This window comes from Penaeus chinensis, chromosome 41 (assembly GCF_019202785.1).
Source record: "Penaeus chinensis breed Huanghai No. 1 chromosome 41, ASM1920278v2, whole genome shotgun sequence".
Classification (NCBI taxonomy): Eukaryota; Metazoa; Arthropoda; class Malacostraca; order Decapoda; family Penaeidae; genus Penaeus; species Penaeus chinensis.
Genome location: NC_061859.1, coordinates 3425630 through 3435629, shown reverse-complemented (window position 1 = coordinate 3435629; position 10000 = coordinate 3425630). Strand labels below are relative to the sequence as shown.

At 41.6% G+C, this 10000-nt stretch overlaps 1 protein-coding gene across 2 annotated transcripts in view; it reads left to right on the top strand.

The window, feature by feature from the left end:
• Positions 1–10000, top strand: part of LOC125047686 (cadherin-89D-like) — an 81328-nt gene that overhangs the window by 19895 nt on the left and 51433 nt on the right. The window contains exon 1 of one of the 2 annotated variants that reach the window (XM_047646045.1): positions 7961–7996. The exons of the other annotated variant lie outside the window; for it this stretch is intronic. The gene's annotated coding sequence lies outside the window, so the exon portion shown is untranslated. Of the gene's footprint in view, positions 1–7960; positions 7997–10000 lie in introns of those variants that run through there. 2 annotated transcript variants of the gene reach the window in all.

Sequence of the window (10000 nt, the reverse complement as noted above, 5' to 3'; positions counted from 1 at the left end):
GAATTAAAAAGAGGGAGGGAGGGGGGGATAGGAAGAGAGGGGGAAGGGAGAGAGAAAGACAAAGAGGGGAGGAGGGAGATATATCGAGGAATTCTTTTATTATTTCTATTTTCAGCGGATAATAAGGGAAGGGAAGGAGAGGAAGAGAAACAGAGGGGGAAGGGAGGGAGAGAGAAAAAAAGAGTGTGATAGATAGAGGGCGAGCGAAGCAAACTTTAAATAGACTGCTGAAAAATGTAGGCATCTGATTGCATATTTATGAGTTATGCTAATATTCAATCATATTTTACAGCAAGCTAAGTAAACAAAGGGGGGAAAATGTGAAGAGACGAAAGGATATGAAAAATAGGAATAAATGTAGGAAATGGTAGAAAAGTAAATAGTGAGAGAGAGAGAGAGAGAATGGAAAAAAGAGAGAAAGAAAAAATGAAACATGACAGTAAAAAAGAGAAAAACAGAGAGAGAGAGAGAAATAACAGAAGGAACGGAAGAGTTAAAGTAGAGAGACAGACGCAGAAACGATGACAGAAATCCAAGGGCGTGGCACCCAAGGGAATCTGTTGGTGCGGAATGATAACATTGGTTCACCTGTTCACCTGTTCACCTGTTCACCTGCCACCTTCCCCTTGAGGACGTCTTAATCTGCCTCTTGTTTCCTGTTCAGGACATTGGCTTATGGCTTTTGTATCCTTTTCTTTATTGTGTATTTTTTGTTTTATGGAGAAAAATAGGAAGTTTGTGGATGGGGATTATTGGTATATTGTGGGGGTGGGGGTGTGTTTGCTGTGGATATGGGTGTGGATGTGTGTTTGTATGATTTGTTTATTTATTCATTTCTGCATAATTGGTTCAGAAAGGATATGTGTATAGTAACACATACGAACTAATTCTCTCTCATATTCTTTTCTCTCTCTCTCTCTCTCTCTCTCTCTCTCTCTCTCTCTCTCTCTCTCTCTCCCTCTCTCTCTCTCTCTCTCTCTCTCTCTCTCTCTCTCTCTCTCTCTCTCTCTCTCTCTCTCTCTCTCTCTCTCTCTCTCTCTCTCTCTCTCTCTTAAATTCTAGTGAACCTGATTGAAACATCATCAATTCCCGACTCGGGACGCACGCGACAAACGCACAAACAAAATAGTGCGTACCTTTAACGGATTATATTTCTTTGTTTACTCACATTTTTTGTTTGTATATGTTTTTAGTTTTTTTTAGTTTTGCTTATAATAATAATGATAATAATAATAATAATAATAATAATGATAATAATAATGATGATAATAATAATGATAATACTTATGATCGTGATAATAACAATAATGATAAATAATAAATGGATAAAGCTGAATAAAAAGATAACCATAAAATTCGAAAATATCCCTCCCCCCTCCCCCCTCCCCCTCCCTCTTATCAAAAACTTCGATCAGATTAGGAAGTCATCATTATTACGCAATGAAGCCGGCGGTCTAATCTGCATTAACTGTCGCGTTGTCCAGCCGGATCGACCTTGTGTGTGACTGGCTATAGCTGTTGACGCCCAAAAGGTTTTTTTTCTTGTCTCTCTCTCTTTTTTTCTTTTTTTCTTTTTTTTTTCTTTCTTTTTACGGTGGGTGACGCGATAGAAAACGGGAAATTCTGGATCGTATACCTTGTCTGTTTCTCTGTTTCTCTCTGTTTTTCGGTTTGTTTCTCTCTCTCTCTCTCTCTCTCTCTCTCTCTCTCTCTCTCTCTCTCTCTCTCTCTCTCTCTCTCTCTCTCTCTCTCTCTGATTTGCTTCCTCTTCCTCGCTGCTCTTTCGCTCTCTGACATTTTTGTTTTATCTCTCCCCTTCTCTCTCTTCCTCTCTCCATCTCTCTCTTTCTTTCTCTTTCTCCTTCCCACCCTCTTCCCTTTTGTTTCTTCACTTCCTCCCTCTTCTTCCGTACATCTCTCTTTCCCTTTCTTCCTTTTTTCCCTTTTCCTCTCTCCATCTCCTTCCTTATTCCCTTCCTTTTCCCTCCCTACTCATTCCCTCCCTTCCCCATCCTTTCCCTTCACTCGCTCCCTACCTCCTCTCTCCCCTCCCTCCTTCTTTCCCCTCTCCCCTCCTCCATCTTCCCTCCCTCTCTCCCTCCTCTTTTCCCTCCCAACCTCCCTACCTCCCTACCTCCCTACCTCCTCCCTTCCCTCCCTCCCTCCCCCCCCTCCCTTCCCTCCCTCCCCCCTCCCCCCTGCCTTCTCTCCCTCCTCCTCCTCCTACCATCCCTCCCTTCCCTCCCTTCCTTCCCTCCCTTCCCTCCCTCCCCCCTACCCCCTTCCCTCACTTCCGCATGTGTGGGAAGCGATTCCAGCCATTCAATACAGATAAGAGTGGGTGCCAATTATTCATCTGGAGAATTCGTCACGCAGCGAATAGAAAGGGAGATAAAAGATTAAAAAAAAAAAAAAAAAAAAGGGAAAAAGAAGAATAGAAACTGTCGCAGTTCGGTTTTATTTTGAATTTGTTTTTCTCTCTTTCTCTTTCTCTTTCTCACTCCGTCTATTTTTACGTTCTTTATTTTATCGCCCTTTCTTTCAATTTCATTTATTTTTATTTTCCCCTTCTTTCAATTTCTTTTTTTTTTTAACGTTTTTCGTTTCTTTCATTTTTTTCTTTTTCTTTTTTTTCTTTCTCCTTTATCATTATTTCCCGACCATATGATCCAGAACGCGATTGGAAAAGCTGGCTCGTCCCTCATCAGAGCTCTGGATGTTGATATCGCATTCACGTGAGATTTGATTTGTATATCCAGATCGCCATTGCAATCGCCAATGCAGAAAATTGCCAGCCTTCGTGTGGGGTGGGGGGTGGGGGGTGTAGCCAAGGGAGGGAGGGGGGAGGTAGAGGATTGAAGATGATGGAGGGGAGGGGGAGAAGCCGAGAGGGAAAGAGGGGGGGAGGGGGAAGGAATCGAAGCTGACTGGGGGGGGGTCGAAGATGTCTGGAGGGGGGGGGCACGAAGCCAAGAGGGAGGGGGGGGGAGGACCGAAGCTGACTGAGGGGGGGGGGGGGGGAGCGAAGCTGACGAACAGACATACGAACGAATGACAAGGAATGTGTGACGTGGGAGAGGATAGATTGACATTGATGATTTGTAATAGTAATATGAGGGCGAGTCTTAATATTGTATTGATAATTATTATTATTGTGTTGATAATTATTAATGATTGTGATATCTATATGAATATGATTATGATGAATACCAACACTTTTTTTTTATATAAATATGATATTAATCGCCGGCATTCTAACGATATAAATCATGAAAACACGATTATCTGTAAGACAACCATTTTTTTTCGAATAGCAATGAAAAGGGTAGTCCTATTGATGACAGCGACAACGGTTAATTATAAATTCGTTCGAGGGAATCCAAATCTGGTCATAATGGACGTGATTGGGCCTTTCCGCTTCCTCCTGCAGTGCGGGAAGGGGCAGGCGACTCTGCAACAATGCAGAGCGCGCTTGCCTTTATTCGTGGCGTTTGCAAACACACAGGCACGCATACTTACTTACGTGCATACATACATGCATATATATATATATATATATATATATATATATATGTGTGTGTGTGTGTGTGTGTGTATTTATATATTATATATATATATATATATACACATGCATACTTATATGCTTACTCTTATACATATATGCATAGTTATATATATATAGATGTATAGACTGACCGAAACAAAGAGACATATAGACAAGGCATCAACCACTACCACCTACCTACCTTCACCACTACTTACATAACCACCTACCTACCTACCACCAGCACCCACCTACCCACCTTTCTTCCTTCCTTCCTTCACCACTACTTACATAACCACCTACCTACCTACCACCAGCACCCACCCACCCACCTACCTACCTTCACCTACTAACCACCTACCCATCTACCTATCTACCTACCCACCTACCACCACCTACTTACCTTCTTAACTTACCACCTACCTACTGGCCTACCTTAACAGCTACATACCTAACAACAACAATAATAATAACAACAATAACAATGATAATAACAATAATAATAACAACAATAACAATGATAATAACAATAATAATAACAACAATAATAATGATAATAACAATGATAATAATAATAACAATAATAATAATAATAATAATAATAATAATAATAATAATGATAACCAACTGCTACACCACCTGCCTACCACCACCTCCCGACATATCCTCACGTTTCGCTATACCTGGGAACTACAGCGAAGTCGTGACCAGTTCTTAATAGAGAGGTTGGGACGAGCGTGAGGGAATGGGCAGTCGGGGATTACCTTCTGCATCGTTATTATCTTCTGTTATTATCTCCTTTTCTTTCTTTCTTTTCTTTTTCTTGGGTTTGTGTTTTAATTCGCGATTGTTTTTTTCATATGCATCGGTTTTATTATTTTTTCTTTCATTCTATCTTTTTCTTGGCTATGTGTTTTCATTAGCTCTTTTTCATGTAGTGGTTTTATTTATACAATTTCCTCTTTTTTGATATTCTAATTCGCGTTTTTTTTTTATATGTAGTGGTATTATCTTTTTTTTTTTTTTTTTTTTTTTTTTTTTTTGTCTTTTAAATAGCGTTGTGGTCATATTTATTTTCTCCTTTTAATTAGCTTTTTTTTTTTATTTGTATTCATTTTCTGTTCATATTTCTTTGGCTGAATTTTGTTACGAAATGGCTATTCGATGAAATTATAGTCTTTTATGGGAATCTCATCTAGTGTGACTAAAGGGCATTAATTGTCTCGTTGTGTCTTGGGTGTAGTTGCTGTGTCGTTGTTTTGTTTGCAGAGGCCCCAGGTTTCTCGTTCTATTTTAGGGGAGATGATTCAGTATTGTGAGTTTCGGGGATGTGAAAAAAGGCGTGACTAACTGCGTTGTGTGAGAATATTGTTATGGAGACATGGCCTGCTTATATACTGTATAGATGTATTTGTATATATATGTATATAAATATATAGGTATATACGTAAACACGCACACACACATACACACACACACACACACACACACACACACACACACACACACACACACATATATATATATATACATATATACATATATTTGTATGTGTGTGTGTGTGTCTGTGTGTGTGTGTGTGTGTGTGTATGTGTGTGTGTGTGTGTGTGTGCAGACTTTAGACCTCACACAATTCATGTTTAGAAGGAAGACCGTCGAAGTGCGTCCATCTTTTGGCTTAAGTGTGTCTCTTGGCAGCGGGGTAATTTAGTCAGGAATCTACTAATAGGCCCTTCTAGCATGGCCCTAGTAACAACACGCAAGCCCACTCACCGTAACAAGGTGCATTTCTTGATCTACATGTGTGTATATGTATGTATGTGTGTATATATATATGTGTGTGTGTATATATATATTATATACATATATTTATGTATGTATGTGTATGTGTATATATATATGTACATACACACAAGCACACACACACACACACACACACACACACACACACACACACACACACACACACACACACACACACACACACACACACATACACACTCACACTCACACTCACACACACACTCACGCGCACACGCACACACACGCACTCACTCACACACACACACACTTTACACATATCCCCCATTCCCCGAGCCTGTGTCATCGCCAGCCGCGCATGTCCGCCAGGGCCAAGGCGAGCGCCATAACATCGTTCCGCGGACCAGGAACCGCCCCGCGTGTGAGAAAGACCCGGATCGAGGCTGAGTTCGCACGTGCGCGCGTGAGAAAGCTGTTCCCGGGCGCCTCTCTTCGGCCCAGCGAGTGAAGGGGGGGCGGGGGGGGGGGTGTTTATTTGTTGTTGTTGTTTATTTATGAAATGTTGTTGTTCTGTTTGTTTGGTTGTCTTGTGCGGTTCCTTCGTTCTCCTATTGTTTTTTTTCTTTGTCTCTCTCTTTACTTCAACACATAATTTATTTATCTATGTTTATTCTCCTTCCCCCTCCCCTTCTCTTATTCCCTTCCCCTCCCTCCCTCTGCACATAGGCCTACATATATATTTATATATCTACATACCTACATACTGATTGGTCGATGAACCGCAACAGTGCTCTCTCTCTCTCTCTCTCTCTCTCTCTCTCTCTTTCTCTTTCTCTCTTTCTCTCTTTCTCTCTTTCTCTTTTGCCACTTCTCCTTAACCCTCTTTTTCTCTAATCCCCTTCCCTCCCTCCCCTCTGCATGTAGGCCTACATAGGTAAGTCCACATACCTACATACTGATTGATCGGTGAACCGCATCCCAGTTCTCTCTTTATTCACTTCTCTTTCCCTCTCTCTCTTTCTCTTTCTTTCTCTTTCTCTCTCTTTCTCTTTCTTTCTCTCTCTCCCTCTCCCTTCCTCCTTCTCTCCTCCCCTCCCACTCTCCCTCCCCCGCACCCTCTCTCTCATTAACTCTACTCCCCTCCCTTTCTCTCTCTCTTTCTCTCTCTCCCTCTCTCTCTCTCTCTCTCTCTCTCTCTCTCTCTCTCTCTCTCTCTCTCTCTCTCTCTCTCTCTCTCTCTCTCTTTCTCTCTCTCTCTATCTCTCTCTCTCCCTCTCCCTCCCCCTCCCCCTCCCCCTCCCCCCCTCCCTCCCTCCCTCCCTCCCTCCCTCTCGGCCGCGTCCTCATTGCCGCCTGACCCGCCCTCTATCCGGCCTCGCCCCAGACTAACCGAGATAGTAAACCCGTAAAACCTTCTTAACCACTGCCCTGAGCGGAGTTATAGGGCGTGAGTGGAGGGGGTGGAATGGGGGGTGGGAGGGTGGAGGAGGGGAAGGAAGTGGAAAGGGGGAGGGGGTGGAGGGGAGGGGAGAAGGTAGTGGAAGGTGGAGGGGTGGGTGGAAGGAAGTGGAAAGGGGGAGGGGGTGGAGGGGAGGGGAGAAGGTAGTGGAAGGTGGAGGGGTGGGTGGAAGGAAGTGGAAAGGGGGAGGGGTGGGTGGAAGGAAGTGGAAAGGGGGAGGGGGTGGAGGGGAGGGGAGAAGGTAGTGGAAGGTGGAGGGGTGGGTGGAAGGAAGTGGAAAGGGGGAGGGGTGGGTGGAAGGAAGTGGAAAGGGGGAGGGGGTGGAGGGGTGGGGAGAAGGCAATGGAATGGGGGACGGGGTGGATGTGAAGGGTGATGGAAGAGGGATGGAAGGGAGGAAGAGGGTGGAGGAGGAGAAAGGGAGGAAGAGGGTGGAGAAGGAGAAGGGGAGGAAGAGGGAGGAGGAGGATAAAGGGAGGAAGAGGAGAAAGGGAGGAAGAGGGTGGAATGATGGATGAAGGGATATTTGGAAGAGGGTAGAAGGGAAAGAAATGGAATAGAGGAAGGATAAGAAAGTGTGAGTGGGCGAGGAAGGGGGTTGGATTGGGTGGAGGGAAGCGAATTGGGGACGAAGAGGGTGGAAGAAAGGACGAAGGGAGTGGAAGGCATGTGGAAGAGGAAGAGTGGAAGCGTGGAATGGGTTAGTGGAGAGACGTAGAAATAATAAGGAAGTGGAGAACGAAAAGAGAGAAAAAGGGAAAAAAAATACGAATAAGAAAGAATTAAGAAAGCGAGCGTAGACAAAATATTCGATTATAATCAAAATTAAAGCAAAAAAGAAAGAAAACAACATGAAGAACAGACAAAAAAACAAAAAAACAATGAAGAAAAAAAGAAGTAAAGAAATATATATAAAACAACAACAACAACATAAAACGAACATAGAAAATACAGAGATGAAAGGGTGTGGGAGGAGGGGTAGAGAGGGAGAGAAGGGGAAGGGTGTTGGGGGAGGGAGAGAGAAAGGGGGGTGGGGCTGAGGGGGGGGGGGGGAGGGAGAAGTAGGATGGCGAATCGGTGCCGCAGGAAACGTGATAAATCCTAAAACAAGCCGCACGAGGTCGTAAAAACGAGAAGAGTCGGCAGGAAATAAAACGACCGTAATGTCGGATACCGGACAGTCGTTAAGCCGGGCTGGTCGCGTCGGCTTTTTCGTCGAGTGCATTTCGGGTGTGAGTGAGGGCGATGAGTGCCGGTGTGGTGACGGTGGTGATGGTGGTGATGATGAATATTGATGTGGTGAAGGTGATGGGTTCTAATATGATTGTGATGAATGTTAATGTGATGATGAATTCTGATATGGTGATGAGTGCTGGTGTGGTGATGGTGGTGATGATGAAGATGATGAATATTAATGTGGTGATAGTGATGGATTCTAATATGATTGTGATGATGAATTCTGATATGGTGATGAATGCTAATATAGTGATGGGGATGAATACTAATGTGGTGATGGTGATGTTGAATGATAATATGGTGATGAATGCTGATGTGGTGATGGTGATGATTGTGGTGATGATGAATAGGAATATGGTGATGATAAATTCTGATGTGGTTATGGTGATGATTAGGGTGATGAATTTTAATTAGTGATGGTGATGATGAATGCTAATATAGTGGTGAGGATTTGGGTGATAGTGGTAATGAATTCTAATATGGTGATGGTGATGATAAATTCTGATATGGTGATGCTGGTGATGAGTACTAATATGGTGATCTTAGTGATGTATACTGATACACTGATTTGGTGATGGTAATGAATTTGAATACTGATATAATTATGGTCGTGATGATTATGGTGATGATGGTGAATACTGAAATGCCGATGATGGTGATGATAATGAACGCTGGTATGGTGATGAGGGTGATTATAATAATGGTGGTGGTAATGATATTGGTGATGATACTGATCAATGCAAGACTGATGTTGATGGTTATGATAATGGTAATGACACTGATGATGGTAATTATAGTAATTATTACGGTAATGTTGATGCTAATGTTACTGACGAGAATGATGAACATGATATGTTGATGGCTAATGATGATTATAAATGAAATAATGATGATGGTGGTTTTGATAATGATGATGATAGTTTTAATAATGATAATGATGATGATGGTTTTGATAATGATAATGATGGTGTTTTTGATAATGATAATGATGATGATGGTTTTGATAATGATAATGATGGTTTTGATAATGATGATGATGATGGTTTTGATAATGATGATGATAGTTTTAATAATGATAATGATGATGAGGGTTTTGATAATGATAATGATGGTGTTTTTGATAATGATAATGATGATGATGGTTTTGATAATGATAATGATGGTTTTGATAATGATGATGATGATGGTTTTGATAATGATAATGATGATGGTGGTTTTGATAATGATAATGTTTTTTTTCTTTGTCTCTCTCTTTTCTTCATCACATAATTTATTTATCTATGTTTATTCTCCTTCCCCCTCCCCTTCTCTTATTCCCTTCCCCTCCCTCCCTCTGCACATAGGCCTACATATATATTTATATATCTACATAATGATAATGATGATGATGGTTTTGATAATGATAATGATGGTTTTGATAATGATAATGATGGTTATAATAATGATAATGATGATGATAGTTTTAATAATGATAATGATAATGCTGTTACCATTCCTATTATTACGACAGTTATTGATGATGGTAATGATGAAAATAAAGATAGAAGTTAATAACACTACTGATAACAACCGTGTGATATGAAGCAAATGAAACATAGAGAAAGATAAGGACAGAATAAAGATGATGAGAGGGAAAACAGTGATAAGATTGAAAGGAAGAGAAGGGAGAGGATGATAAGAGGAGAATGAAGTAAATATGGGGGCAAAGAAGAGAATAATTGACAAGACAAGAGAGAACAAAGAGAAGAAGAAAAAAAAACATGACACGAAGAAAGTGGAAGATAGAAAAGCGGAAACACGGAGAAAGTGTGATAAACCAAAGGCGAAAAAAATAGAAGAAAAAAAATAAATCTTTCTCGCATCATCGAATAACTTTATTAAATTAACGCATTTTGATTTTTGACAAAGACACTTTCTCTCCTCTTCCTCTTCCTCCTCTTCCTTACCCCTTCCTTCCTTTCCGCTTTCTGCCTTTCTCCTCTTCCTTTGTTCTTCCTCCT